General features: G+C 45.4%; 1 pseudogene across 1 annotated transcript in view; it reads left to right on the forward strand.

The window, feature by feature from the left end:
* Window positions 1-15,410, forward strand: part of LOC308150499 (3'-5' RNA helicase YTHDC2-like) — a 106,201-nt pseudogene that overhangs the window by 79,058 nt on the left and 11,733 nt on the right. Inside the window, exons 7-24 of the transcript in view lie at window positions 197-353; window positions 676-783; window positions 1,056-1,201; window positions 1,594-1,729; window positions 2,021-2,147; window positions 2,612-2,677; window positions 2,874-3,055; window positions 3,630-3,726; window positions 4,728-4,815; window positions 5,863-5,943; window positions 6,131-6,213; window positions 6,689-6,794; window positions 6,935-7,054; window positions 7,294-7,566; window positions 7,953-8,079; window positions 8,511-8,716; window positions 9,380-9,575; window positions 14,929-15,035. The product of the transcript in view is annotated as a 3'-5' RNA helicase YTHDC2-like (transcript). The remainder of the gene's footprint in view (window positions 1-196; window positions 354-675; window positions 784-1,055; window positions 1,202-1,593; window positions 1,730-2,020; window positions 2,148-2,611; window positions 2,678-2,873; window positions 3,056-3,629; window positions 3,727-4,727; window positions 4,816-5,862; window positions 5,944-6,130; window positions 6,214-6,688; window positions 6,795-6,934; window positions 7,055-7,293; window positions 7,567-7,952; window positions 8,080-8,510; window positions 8,717-9,379; window positions 9,576-14,928; window positions 15,036-15,410) is intronic.

The raw sequence follows: 15,410 nt of genomic DNA on the forward strand, positions 1-15,410 counted from the left end.
AGGGACAAAGTGCACCTTCTGTGCAACCACTTCAAAGTGTCCCAAGAAAGAGATTTGACTTAGCCGTATGTCATTTTTATTATAGTTAGCTGTTTTATCTGCAGTACATGGAAACACATAAAAAGTGAGTCATTGATTGGTTACTCCATTGGTGTAATACTAATAGTTTCAACTTCCTGTCTCTCTGTCCAATCAGGATGAGGTTCACGAGCGAGACGGGCAGACTGACTTCCTGTTGACTAAGATGAGGGACATGCTGGAGAAGATGCCCACTCTGAAGCTGGTCCTCTCCAGCGCTCCCCTCGACGTAGACCTCTTCCTCCGATACTTCGGACCCTGTCCTGTCATACACAGTAAGACCACCTTCATCCATAGCAAAGTCAATCAAACCTCATCCATAGCAAAGTCAAACCTCATCCATAACAAAGTCAAACAAACCTCATCCATAGCAAAGTCAAACCTCATCCATAGCAAAGTCAACTTTGATCTTCAGGCAGCCATACTGATTTTGGGTTGCGGATACAGAGATGATGGTACCATTTAGGGTCGTCTCATTTCATATGGGTGATCTCATTTCAAGAGATCATGACTTAACCATGTTACGGGGACTAAAGGCAGCCTTTACTGAAAGTAAGTTTTGGAAATGGATGACTACTATGTTCTGGTCTGTTCTAGTCAAAGGACGACCCTTCGAGGTGAGGCAGCTGTTTCTGGAGGACATCTTGAGGACGACGGGTTACACTAACAAAGACATGGTCACATACAAGACAGAGATGCAGAGAGGTAACCGTCAGTCATATTCTACTGCTTAATTACCTGCTTTCTGAACGTAACCTCTAGAAATGTAAATGTTTGTGTTTTTCCCCTCACAGTAAGTAATCAGTCAATGTCCAGGATGATCAAGCGTGTGTCGTCTCTGTTGTCGTGTGTGTGTGTGTGTGTGTGTGTGTGTGTGTGTGTCTGTGTGGGGGTGTGTCTGTGTGTGTCTGTGTGTGTGTGTGCGTGTGTGTGCGTGTGCGTGCGTGTGCGTGCGTGCGTGCGTACTCCCCCGCCAGAGGAGAAGCAGCAGACGTCTCTGACAGAGTGGTGTAAGGTCCAGGAGGGGGGCGCTCGCCAGGGGTCTCTGAGAAAGAAGACAGCGCCCTCTTGTGTCCTACAGGAGAACGACCTGCTGGATGACAGAGGAGTCTTCAACCAGCTGGTAAGGAAAAAGGGCAGTTCGGTTTCTTCCTTAGCCATTCTGTGATGCATCTCTCAATGTCTTTTGTTCTCAGTCCATACTGATTCACCAACAGGATCTTGTTTTGATTGATATGTGTACTCTGTGAATGGTGAGGTTGAATGTTAGACGATAGCATTATTTATTTTTCTTAACCATTTAGCAGAGATTAGAGATTACAGGGACCGTCTCCCTGCTGTAATTTAGGGCTATGTGCCTTACTCAAGAGCACACTACTGGTGCTGTTCCTAGGTGGGATTTGAACTCATGACCTCCTGATCACAACATCTTAACAAAACATAACAGACATTACAGTATTGTTGAGCACAGTATGTTTCCCAACATCGGATGTCCTTGTCTGATTGTCTTGTCAGAATGAGAAGGATGTGTCGTCTCTGGACCCATGGCTGCTGAAGGAGATGGACGCCTGCATCTCTGACATCTTCCTCAACCAGGACGCAGACGCCTTCGTCCAGCTCTTCAACCTCATCCTCAGCGAGAACGTCAGCGGTACGACAGGGCTTTTATTTTTCATCCTTTCTTATAATATCCTCATTAGCTCCTGTATACGTTGAGGGCCACAGATTAAGCCTAGTTTTTAGATCGTAAATCCCACTTTCAATATAGAACCTCCATTGAAGACGCTTTTTAGTCTAAGATTAAGCTTAACCTGTGTCCTGGGAAACCTGCCCAATGAACACAAAAACCTCTTTGAATGAATGTATGTTATACTAATATAACACAGGGATTGTGGGTAATGTAGTTCCCAGGCTGACCCTCCCTCCTCTTCCTCCTCTTCAGTGGACTACATGCACAGTGGGATCAGTGTCACTCCTCTCATGGCGGCGGCACGCCGGGGCTTCCTCAGTCAGATGGAGCAGCTGTTGAGCATGGGAGCCAATGTCAACGTCAAGGCCTCCAACGGCTGGTAAGGCAGCGGACCTGGGTTCGAATAGTATTTGAAATAGTACAGATACTTGACTGTGCTTGATTGAGTTTTCCCTGCACACAATTGAGCCAGTTGAGTAGTTCCAAAATTGCAAACTCCAGGCAGGTTCAAGCCAACAATATTTTCTAATTATTTTTGAAAACATTCTAATAGTATTCGACCCACGTTCTGGGAAGCTGTTACCAGACTACTGTGATTTGTTTTGTCCTCGTTTAATTTTACAAAGCCTTTTGTTCAGGACAGAGGAGGCTAGTGAAGATAAACATTGGAGGACAGGCTTATTGTAACGAATGGAATGGAATGAGGAATGTTATCAACCACGTGCAAATCATACATTACAATGAGGCCTCCTGATTTCTACCTCCATCAGGCCCCTTGGTTCAGGAACACCTGATGATGCAGAGATATGTGAGATGTTGATCAATCCTCTTGTTTTGTTTCAGGACTGCTCTGGACTGGGCCATGCACTTCCAGCAGGCTGACGCATTGGATCTACTAGAATCCTACCTGTTAGAGCTGTTTAACATAACATTCCATATTGTGGCCAGGTTAACAAAGAATGACTGATTTAGCCAAACCTAATTCTGCAATGTGAAACAAACTCCAATTAGAGCTGGATATACCCTCATGTGAATGCAAGGAAAAGAAACGGACATAAAAAACTACTAACACAAAAATGCAAAGAACTACCACCCCCACCCCCAGGTCGTCGCTGGAGGCTGGGAAGCTGGATGAGTCGTCCCTGGTGCAGGCGGCGGCCGCCACGGAGCTGAGTGCCGAGGACCAGGAGCTGCTGAAGGGCTACCACCACAGCTTCGACGACGAGAGGGTGGACCTGGACCTCATCATGCAGCTGCTGCACAAAATCTGCACCAGCTCAGAGGACGGTGAGAGACGGGGCGGGTCGGGTGTGTGGGGCGGCTGGGGCCCCCCGGGGGGGGGGGGGTTTGGGGGCCACTGCTGTGTGCTGGTAGGCAAACTGATAGTAGTCGCTCTATGAGTAGAGGGCTGCAAGGGAATTCTCCTGGCTGCACAGTGTACAGGTTTTTTACCTTTGCCTGCTTGCGGCTCTGTCATTATGTGAAGCGCATTGAGTCACATCTTGTGAGAAATGCGCTATACAAATAAAACTTGATTTGATTTGATTTGAGCTAGGGCCCCCGAACCAGCAACAAGCTAGCCAGCACACCAACACCACCACCACTATCTCATAAGGGTTGGCTGAAGCCACAGTGATGATGCTGATTATGCATTGAACAATTGGGCTATACAGCATCCAGAAACACTTTATTCAAAATGGAACTTAATTTAGAGTCATGCATATCTTTTTCCTTTTTTGTTTTGTCAGTGCTAGGCCATTTAACAATGATATAAAAGGGCCAAACTAACTTCACACTATGCCTAAACATTGATTGATTTGTTTTAAAATTCAGTTTTTCCATGTTTGCTCTTCCATTCCAGGTGCTGTTCTGATCTTCCTGCCTGGCTATGATGAGATCGTGGGACTAAGGGACCGTATCCTCTACGACGACAGAAGATTCTCTGAGCACTCTCACAGGTAATAATGGCATCAAAACATGCACCTTAGTATGGCACTAACGGTGGGTCACGCTAAAGTAAAAACAGTTAAACAAGGAGTAATTCTGACAACTGTCAACAATTGAATGATTGAATCATCTGTATATCAAGGAAGCTAATGTTTCTATCCATCAGTCTATTTGGGTTTCGTAGTTATTTTGTTATTGTTGTCATTTGCTACTCATTTTCACAATGTTACTGTGTTTCCTGTTTAGGCACCTAGATTGTAGATTTACACCCAACACTTTAGCAAGTCAGGTTAGAGAGAGTGGGGGAAGCTTCAGTGACATCAATAGATCAACAAAAAATGGCCAAATAAATTACACAATATTCAATACACAGAACTAGGATTTGTTTACCCTCACAAATCCCAACCTTTGTGAGGGTTTCTAAAAATAGCAACGGTCCCAAACTATGAAGTAATCTAATTGTGTTGCAACTGTGCTTCTGGTGTTTTCAACATGAATGTATTGTAGTAGTATAATAGGGCTCCATTATTTGAAATTGGCGGCTCAACAATGTCATTTTAAATCCCGTTTAACCGGTTTCTCGGTTTCAAAAACCTGAAACCGTCCATCCCTAGTGTAGGGTTAACCTCAACCAGGGGAGGCTGGTGGAGGTAGAAATCAGAGCACGGGTTCATTGTACCACATGGAACGGAATGAGGAATGGTATCAAACACGTTTTCCTCATTCCCACTCTGAGCATTACAATGAGCCTGTGATTTCCACCTCCACTATTTTTACATTATAACCATTTTTATCCAAAGCGATAACAACAATTAGAGATTACAGGGACGTTCTCCCTGGAGTAACTTAGAGCTAAGTGCCTTACTCAAGTGGTGGTGTTCCCAGGTGGGATTTGACCTTCTGATCACCAGTCCAACTCACTACTCACATCTATTAGGCCACCAGCCTCCCCTGACCTCAACCTGCTTCAGTCTCAAGCCTGTCGTGACATATGTTGTTGCTGGTCCATCAGGTACCAGGTGTTCACCCTCCACTCCAACATGCAGACCGCAGACCAGAAGAGAGTCCAGAAGAACACTCCTACCGGTGTCCGCAAAATAGTACGTCAGCAGTTTCTTTTCATGTGTTTCATACCATTCCTAATTTTTTTCACGTGTTTCATACCATTCCTCATTCCGTTCCATGCATTGCCATGAGCCAGCCCTCCGATTTTCTACCTCCACTAGCCTCCCCTGTCACAAACGCACGAGGTGTAGATGAATACCCTGAGTGTTAACACCCGTGTGTATGTTTTCAGTGTTTCCTCCAGGAATTTTTACCATGGTGGCGGGTAGTGCCGACCGCGCGCGCGCGCGATTTTTTCGCGTGCGCGCGCATGAAACGCGCACGCGCGCTCAAAACAGCGTTTTTTTTTTTTTTTTTTTTTTCTAATCACAGCCAAAACTAGAGGATGGCCAAAATAAATAAATAATGAATATACAGAATATAAACTTGTGACTGACAGTCACATACACACACAAAGATCATCAGCTATAATATAATACGAAGTAGGCCTACATGAGCACAAAAGCGGCTAACGTTACTGATTAACTGTTTACTGTAGTGCAGAGAGATGGTAGTCGTAGGCGGCGTATCAAATGACAAAGCTAAACGTTTAATGAAGGACATGAACGATTGTCAACAACACACTCAAGCATGCCTGGATATTTGTAAGAACTCTCGCGAGATTTATCAGACTAAACCTGGATTTTCCCTTTAGCGATGTTGATGGAATACCCCCCGGATGTCACTACGGTGGCCTGTACACAATAACAATAATACCACAGTTCACATTTAGACCAATCAGGAGCCCTTGTGTCACGTCGTCAACTGAATGTCATTAATCTGATTTTGGATCAGCGGTTAGAGAGAGATGGGCGTGGATTTAGGTGCACTTTTAGTCAACATCCATTATAGCGCTGATCTAGGATCAGATATATTTTAATCAGCTAAAATGTTTTTTTTTTTTTTTTTGTTTTTTTTTTGTAGAATTTTTTTTTTTTTGTTTGTTGAGAAATCTGCATGGTGGCGGAGGAAATTCCATCGTGGCGGCCCGCCACGATGAAATGCATGTAGAGGAAACACTGTGTTTTTGTCTTTATTTCAAGATTCTGTCCACCAACATCGCAGAGACAAGCATCACAGTCAACGACGTGGTCTTTGTCATCGACTCAGGCAAGGTCAAAGAGGTACAGTGAGATTCACTTTGAAAACAACACCCTGTGTTATACCATCCCCGGGCCGTTTCTATGGCAGAGTAACAACAACAATAACAACAGTATACTGAGTGCACTCGTTCTTAAGAATTTCAGAGTCATGAACCAATCACCAATGTGTTAACGATGTGTACGTTCCCCCGACGTTTCCCCATGACAGAAGTCCTTTGACGCCCTGAACCACGTGACCATGCTCAAGATGGTGTGGATCTCCAGGGCCAGTTCTCTGCAGAGGAAGGGGAGGTGAGTCCTAGACGTTCAGAGACTCACCATCAGAATCTGATATACTTTATTAATTTCATCCACTGCAAGACTCATGATGATGATATGGAGTGGGTTCTCCTCTGTGCTCTTCGGAAACTCCTGAAATCACACCCTATTGGTTGTTCCTGAGATGGCTCTCAGTGGGGAAACTCATATATTTTTTTTCCTCTGCTCTTTTTGGGGGGGTCTATGGTTTGGTGTTGGAGCATATTTGTTTGTATTGTATTTATTGTTTATATATACGTATATATTTTTATTGTTTATGATGTGAAGCACTTTGAAACATTTGTCTATGTAAAAAGTGCCTTTCATTGAGATCTCAGAGTAATACAAATTTCCTAGTGGGACCTTTCTGAGTTCACCATTCCTGAGCAACACTTAAATGCAGCAGAAGTCTCATTATGTTTCATTATGTTTTCTATGAAACCCTAGTTGAAAACTAATGTCTCCTCAGAGCTGGGCGTTGCAGGCCGGGGATATGCTACCACCTGTTCAGTCGCCTCAGGTTCAAAAACATGCTGGAGTACCAGGTCCCTCAGCTGCTGAGGATGCCCCTGCAGGTACGTACATGCTAACACAATCACACACACACACACACACACACACACACACACACACACACACTAAAACACTCACACACACACTAACACACACACTGGCATAGTTTTATTTGTAGGGTTGACTTCTCTCCCTCCTCCAGAAACTCTGTCTCCACACCAAACTGCTGGCTCCCATCAACTGTCCCATCGCTGACTTCCTGGCCAAAGCACCTGAGCCTCCCCCCGCCATCATTGTTAAAAACGCTGTGCAGATGCTCAAGGTAAGAGACGCTAGCTTCCCCCACAACCCCTCACTCCACACTGTACTCAATGTTTGATGGAATTAATTAATTCCACAGGTACGATTCTGTTTTTAAAAAATGATGGAGGTTTAAGGAGACTGTCTGCCTAGATAACATCTGATCTTATTTATGCCATTTACTAGTATATTACCTGACGTTCGGGGGGGGTATACAAGACTATTCCATTGACCTCCACTGACTTCCTCCCCCTCCTCCAGACCATAGATGCCATGGACCAATGGGAGGACCTGACGGAGCTGGGTCACCACCTGGTGGACCTGCCTGTGGAGCCCCACCTGGGGAAGATGGTGCTGTGTGCCGTGGCCCTCAAGTGTCTGGACCCCATCCTGACTATCGCCTGCACCCTGGCCCACCGCGACCCCTTTGTGCTGCCCACCCAGGCCTCCCAGAAGAGGGCCGCCATGCTGTGCCGCAAACAGTTCACCGCAGGCACCTTCAGCGACCACATGGCTCTTCTCCGAGCCTTCCAGGTGAGGACAGAGGGGAGCCTGTTTTTTTGTTGTTGTTGTTGTAGTTTCAGACTAGAGCCATATAGCTGTAGCGGAGGTGGATTGGAGTCATGCTCTTTTGATGAGGTAGTCCTGCCTGAGACATGTACAACTCAAGCATCTCCCTCAGACCATGAGGATGTCCTCTAGGCCTAATGGTTGCAGTGGTGTCTTCCATGTGGGAAACACGGGTTCAACCCCCCCGCACCCCACTTTTTCACAGATCGTCAGATCATTACGGACTTTTATCTCTTGTGTCTCCAATCAAAACATTTCTTTCCAGTGGGAACCTTTTCAAGCTGTCCTGATAGAGACAGCACATTGAATAAGGTGACATGTGTCTGCCTTTCCTGTGTCTTCTGTTGTAGGCGTGGCAGAAGGCCCGTGGCGACGGCTGGGAGAGGTCCTTCTGTGAGAAGAACTACCTGTCCCAGGCTACCTTGGAGATCATCGTAGGGATGAGGACACAGCTGCTGGGGCAGCTCAGAGCTATAGGTGAGACTTACCTGTTAAACACCTATCTTAGCCTGGCCTAGCATTATGAGCTTAGCCTGGGTTAGCATTACTGAGCTTAGCCTAGCCTAGCATTACTGTGCTTAGTGTAGAATTACTGAGCTTAGCCTAGCATTACTGAGCTTAGCCTAGTCTAGCATTTATAAGCCACCATGGATATCTCAGAACTACTGGTGAGACTTACCTGACCGTTACCACCTCTGGTTGGGAGGGTCAGGAGTCTTTATATCTTATCTCTCGTTAGCAGATTACTCAACTAGCGTAACTCTGTAAGGACCGCTCCCTCTCTTGATGTTTTTTCCTGGTCTTAACGTTGTGTTCTTTCAGAGAATTTAGGACCCAAAAGAAAGGCTTCCTTGCGCGAAAGCGTAATGAACAGGAAGTCGATAGTTTTCCCTTGTGTGTTCCTCCAGGGTGTGTGCGGGCGCGCGGCCCCGGGGACATCCGCGACGTCAACCAGAACAGTGAGAGCTGGCCGGTGGTGAAGGCAGCCCTGGTGGCCGGGCTGTACCCCAACCTGATCCACGTGGACCGGGAGACCTGCTCTCTGTCCGGGACCAAGGAGAAGAGGGTCCGCCTGCACCCCACCTCCGTCCTCAGCCAGACACAGTACAAAAAGGTAGGCCGCCAAACACTACACATTCCCATACACCCGTTATAGGAACTAGCACTGGGGCGTTTGCGTGGCGTAGCTCACTAAGGTGCATGCCATGTAATTGCAGGGTCGCTGGTTCAATTCTGGCCATCCACCTATGCTGCTTGTCATCCCTTCTCTCTCTCACCCATCCTTCCTGTCAATCTCTACTGTCTCTATCACAATAAAGCAGAAATACCCTAAAATAAAAACAATTTACAAATTAGGATTAAAAACACACTTTCAATAGAAGATTCTCCATTGACGATGCTTTTTTTAGTAAAGTGTTCGGATTATTAGGCTTAACCTGTTCAATCAGGGGAAACTGGCCCATAATGTAGGAGGCTTGTGAATCAATTAGGTCTGTGTTCTCAAGAGCAGGAAAAGAAGCAGAAAGCGCTAGAGTTGCTTTTTATAGGGCTCTCTACTCTCTGTGGAAGACCAAGCTTTATACATCATCCTCAGCAAATACTCAAGTGTCCCAAAGTACGTAAACAGTATTACCCCCAACTCAGTACACCATGAAAGAGACAAATGCCATTTACATTACCATTTACAATGAACTATTACTATTGACAATGCATTCTACAAAGGTATGCTCGTGTGACTGTAGGAACTCCATGTTGTTGTTTTGTCCCCAACCCTCAGATCCCCCCAGCTAATGGCCAGGTGGTGGCTGTCCAGTCCCTGCCCACCGATTGGCTGATCTATGACGAGATGACGCGAGCTCATAGGATAGCCAGCATCCGCTGCTGCACCGCGGTCACTCCCCTCTCGGTGGCCCTATTTGGGGGCTGCGCCAAACTCCCCGTTAGCGCCCTTCAGGAGCCCACCATGCAGAAAGGTAAGCTAGACTTCTCTCTCTTTATCGGATGAAAAACGGCGCATCCTTTTTGTATGTCAATTATCGCTATGAAAATGTACGAAATTAAAACGAAATAGCCAATAAAATCGACTAGAATGCAATCATTTCAGCCACTTCCATCAGGCCGCCGTTACAGAACTCCACTGGCCCGGAAAAACACATATAACAAATCATTCATTCCCACTGCAAAATGTTGTGGTTTAAAAGAAAAACAGTGTGCTTCCTATTTTAAAATGATGGGTCAAGGGTAGGTTGAACATTTTTAAATAGGAAGCACACTGTTTTTCTTTTAAACCACAACATTTTAGCTTTTTAAATCATAATACTGTTTTTTTTACTATTATTTTTAAATGACTGGACTTTTTAAATAGGCACTACATTTTATAAACACTGTTATATATGTGGACACCGTATTCATGAACTGCACAATGCCTGTCAAAAGAGAATTTCTGTCACTCTGTGACAGACAATAAAGCAAAAAAAAAAAAAAAAAAGACGTCGTAACCTCGATTCATGAAAGTCTTGCGTGTATCGACCGCTACATGCTTGTAGACTAGAGCTCAGAGCAGCTGAGAGGAAATGGAGAAAAACTGGCCTTTCTGATGACCTTAACCTCTATCACTCTCTCCTTGCCAACTACGCCTCCTCGGCATCAGCTGCTAAAACATCCTACTATCATTCAAAAATACATTCTTCTGCCTCTAATCCTAGAAAACTGTTCTCCACTTTCTCTTCACTCCTTAATCCACCTCCTCCCCCTCCTCCTTCCTCCCTGTCCGCCGATGACTTTGTCACCTACTTTGAAAAAAAGGTGGACGACATCAGCAGCACCTTTGCCCCCCCCACCGCTCCCTCCTCCCACTAACAATGCTAACACTGTTCCCACTAACAATGCTAACACCCCTTCCAAACTCTCCCCTCGACACTCGATCTCTGGATTGTCATCTTTTCCCCCCCTCTCCCCCGATGAGATTCTCACACTTATCACATCAAAGCGGGCAACCACATGCCCTCTTGACCCCATCCCCACCCCCCTTCTCCAATCCATTTCCGCCGATATCCTTCCTTACCTTACCACCCTAATCAACTCCTCCCTATCCACTGGATCTGTCCCAGCGGCCTTCAAAATAGCCAGAGTCAAGACTAGGGATGGGACGATTATCGTGTTTATCGTTAATCGCGATAAAAACACCCGCGATAACTTTATCGTGGAGAATTTTAATTAGTTGAATAATCGTCATAATCGTTTTTTAATTTTTAATTTTATTATTATTATTTTTAAATGACTGGACTTTTTAAATAGGCACTACATTTTATAAACACTGCTTTGTCTGACTGGTGGTCCCCAGCTGATGACCCAGTTAGGCCCACATAGGTGTTCAGTGAGGTGTCACAGCACACCTGTTCTAAAGGCACTGTTGGAGGTGCGTCAGGCAGCAATGCCCAGCAGGAGTACCATCACCTGTATCATGATTTGATCTGTCTGTTTTTATTGTATGTATTAATGTATGTGACCTATGTGTGTGTTTTTTTTGTTTGTTAATATTTTTATTGAGTTTCACAGAGACATGTACACAACAGGACATAACAACAACAACTAGTATCCGTGGGGGAGGTTATTGTCCCATTAATAGTAGAAAACTAGTTTTGCACTTTGTTATGCAGTACATTGTCCATAAACAATAACAGAAAATGTTCTTTCTCTCTCACTAACAAACAAAAAACAAAGACAAACAAAACAAAACAAAAACAAAAAAACAGGGGGGGAGGAGGCCATGTCACATATCAGAAATAAACAGAAAAGAAAATGACAACAAATGCCATAATATATGGGGGGATCACCCCCATCGGAGACAGCATCCATGTCTTACAGTCCTAAACACAGCGGCAGCACAACACCAGCACAGTAAATAATATTGTGACCCATACATTGTAGATCTGTTACACATTAGTCTTGTGTACTTTCTTGAGTGTAATCCACCAAACCTTTCATTACAATGGCAGCCAGTCTGGTACCAATATAATCTAAGAACGGAGACCAAATCTTATAGAATGTCTTTATCTTACACTTAGACCTATATGTCAGATATTCCATAGGAATCATATCAAAAATTACCTTGTGCCATCCAGCTATTGTAGGCGGTTTGCAGTCTATCCATTTCAGCAATATATTTTTCCTTGCACAAAAAGTGAGGATACACAGAAGTCTTTTGGAATGCATACTTTTAAGTTGTTTGTCTGGCAACCCAAACAATAGACACATGGGGTCCTTATCCAATGTAACATCTAGAATTAGATGAATTTTATCCACTATACCTTTCCAGTAATCATCTATATATCTACAAGTCCAAACACAATGAACAAAGCTCCCAACCTCGGTAATACACTTTGTACACATTTCCGATTTGTTATGATCCATTTTATGTCTAAGTTGGGGAGTAATCTGCAAACGTTGTAGTAGTCTAAATTGCGTTTCCTTCGTCCTATTACAGATTGAGATGTCGTTTGCCGATTGCCATATTAGTGACCAAGTTGCTGCATCAGTATTAATGTTCAGGTCATTATTCCAGTCTTTGGGCGTAAATGCAGGTTTGCCTTTATCATATTTCGAAAGTGCTCTATACCCAAGCCCCAGAATGCCTCTCGTCTTTCCAGCAGAGACTATCTCCTCCAGCGGAGAGGGTTGGTGACAGAGGCCAGTGTCTTTTTGGCTATTTAAAAAAAACTTCGTATCTGAAGGTATCTGAAAAACTCATTTCGTGGTAGGTCATATTTCTTACATAATTGGTCAAATGAAAGTAGTATTTCCGTATCATATAAATGTCCGATAGTAACCATCCCTTTGCTGTCCCACCGCTTGAAACCCCTATCCGTGGCACCAGGGGAGAAGTCTATGTTGCCCCAAACTGGCGAGAGGGAGGATGTAATAATCGTATGTTATAAATAAATAGTAATATAATTGAGATTTCTCACATGAGCCGCGCGCGAATATCCTCACAGAAATGTGTCTCGCGCGATTGTTCAGCCTGCATGGGTAACGTGACTGTCAAGTCAGCCTTGTCAGTCAGTCACTAACGTATGCTAGCCTTCTCACCATGGCTGCATCGGCCCCGTGTCCATTGCCTCACCTTTCCAGGGTTGCACGCAGGCTTCTATGCATACCTGCAACTAGTGTTCCTTCAGAGAGAGTGTTTAGTGCCAGTGGGCACATACTCACACCTCTCCGAGCACAGCTAAAGTGACATTTTTGCACTTTAACCTATCTTGAAGCTTTCAAGTCTCTAAGCCACAAGGCTAGCACTCAGTTTGATGACAAAAAAGTGTCAGTGTTCAAGTTTTGTTTGACAGTATTTTTTTCCTTTATTTATGCAGTGATACCTTATAATTTATCATTACCTTATTTAAGATTTTATTAAAGATTTTTATTTTTGTCAAGATGTTTTTAAAATGATGTTAATGTTATTAACATGATTCAATAAAAATACAACAAAATCTAAGTTAAAGTGATTACAGTGTGTTTTATTGGCATTCTATTATTATTATTATTATTTATTTTTTAATTCTCGCGATAATATCGTGGATCGCGATTATTTTGCCCACGATAATCGTGACATGACATTTTCTAATCGTCCCACCCCTAGTCAAGACTCTCCTCAAGAAACCTACCCTTGACCCATCATCTGTCCACAGACCTGTATCCCTTCTCTCCTTCCCTTCCAAAACCCTTGAACGCGCGGCATCTAAACAACTGACTGACTATCTCCGGAAGATGGATCACTTAGACCCCCACCAATCCGGCTTCAAGGCTGGGCATTCCACTGAGACTGCGCTCCTTGCTGTCACGGAAGCCCTCCACTCTGCCCAAGCTTCCTCCCTCTCCTCTGTTCTCATTCTCCTTGACCTGTCTGCTGCCTTCGACACAGTCAATCACCAGATCCTTCTCTCCCATCCTCTCAGACCTGGGCATCTCTGGCACCGCACACTCCTGGTTTTCTTCCTACCTGGCGGGCCGCTCCTACCAGGTGACCTGGAGAGAATCGCTATCTTCTCCACGAACCCTCTCCACTGGAGTACCCCAGGGTTCCGTCCTAGGGCCCCTACTCTTCTCCCTCTACACCAAGTCTCTTGGCTCGGTAATCTCTTCACATGGGCTCTCCTACCACAGCTACGCAGACGACACTCAACTCTTCCTGTCCTTCCCCCCGTCTGATGTACACGTGGCAACCCGTATCTCAGCATGTCTCGCTGACATTTCAACTTGGATGGCTGACCACCATCTCAAGCTCAATCTTAACAAGACTGAGCTCCTCTTCATTCCCGGGAAAGCCTGCCCTCTCCAAGACTTCTCCATCACAGTGGAGAACTCTACTGTAACCCCCTCCCTGACAGCCAAGAACCTTGGAGTGATCCTGGATAACCGACTTTCCTGTGCGGAGAACATTGCAGCAACGGCTCGCTCCTGAAGATTCTTCCTCTACAACATCAGAAGGATACGACCATTCCTTACCAGAGAGGCAGCGCAACTCTTGACCCAGGCACTGGTCATCTCCCGCCTGGATTACTGCAATGTACTCCTGGCTGGGCTCCCCGCTTCAGCCATTAGACCTCTGCAGCTCATCCAGAATGCTGCTGCCCGGCTGGTATTCAACCTCCCCAAATACTCGCATGTCACCCCTCTCCTTCGCACCCTGCACTGGCTCCCGATAGCAGCTCGCATCAGATTCAAGACCCTGGTGCTTGCATACCAGGCAGCTAAAGGGACAGCCCCTGCCTACCTGAAGGAAATGGTAACCCCCCAAACCCCTGCCCGCTCACTCCGCTCCTCCACCTCGGCTGGCCGACTGGCCCCACCTCCTCTACACAGCAGTCGGGCTGCCCGATCACGTCTCTTCACAACACTGGCTCCCCGCTGGTGGAATGAGCTCCCAACGGCTGTCAGAATGGCAGAGTCACTACCCATCTTCCGCCGTAGACTGAAGACCCATCTCTTCAGGTTACATCTTAACTGCTCCTCCTGAAACATCTTCTGACCCTCACCACTACGTCTCCTAAAGACACCCGCTTTCCCCTCTACTGTGTCCCTAAGAACTTCTATTGCCCCCCTTGTACTGTTTCTCAGTTTCTCCAGAAAAAAAAAAGTTTTAGTAGAAGGCGATAAAAGGCGATAATCAGTGGCCCCGGGCCCGAGCTAGAGTACTAGCTAAATGCCAAAAATGTAAATGTAAAATGTAAATGCGTGTCTATTAGGGAATACATGTGCTGGTAACCACCACTAATACATGAGGTAATACATGTGCCGGTAACCATCACTACCGCTGCTCTCTCTGTGTAGATGAGGAGGTGAACGAGAGCAGCGACAGCGAGGAGGAGGACCGCTCCACATCTCACCTGGCCCAGATGAAGATTGACGAGTGGGTCAACTTCAAACTCGACAGAGAGGTGAGGGAGATGTTATGAGTTTAGAGAGGTGTGTGTGTGTGTGTGTGTTGTTTTTGCAGCGCTCACATGACCTGTTTGTAGCGGTGTGTGTATATCTACATTTTTCAGCCATAGTGAAAGGACTCGGGCTAGCAGGGCTAGCAGTTCAACCTTCAGTCTGAAAAAGGAGTCATATTGACCCCTGGGCCCAGTTGTTCAAAACTTTAATTCTGGATCAGAATGATTCTTCTTTTTTGCTATCCAGGATCAGATCTATCTGGCTGATTTTGAGTCGTATAGGGGAAATCAGTCAGCTCGATCTGATCCTGGATAGCAAAAAAAGAATCAGGTTCGTTCTGATCCAGATTAAACGTTTTGAACAACTGGGCCCTGAAG

This window comes from Nansenia antarctica (genome assembly GCF_963989245.1).
Source record: "Nansenia antarctica genome assembly, chromosome: 2".
In the NCBI taxonomy this organism is placed as follows: domain Eukaryota; kingdom Metazoa; phylum Chordata; class Actinopteri; order Argentiniformes; family Microstomatidae; genus Nansenia; species Nansenia antarctica.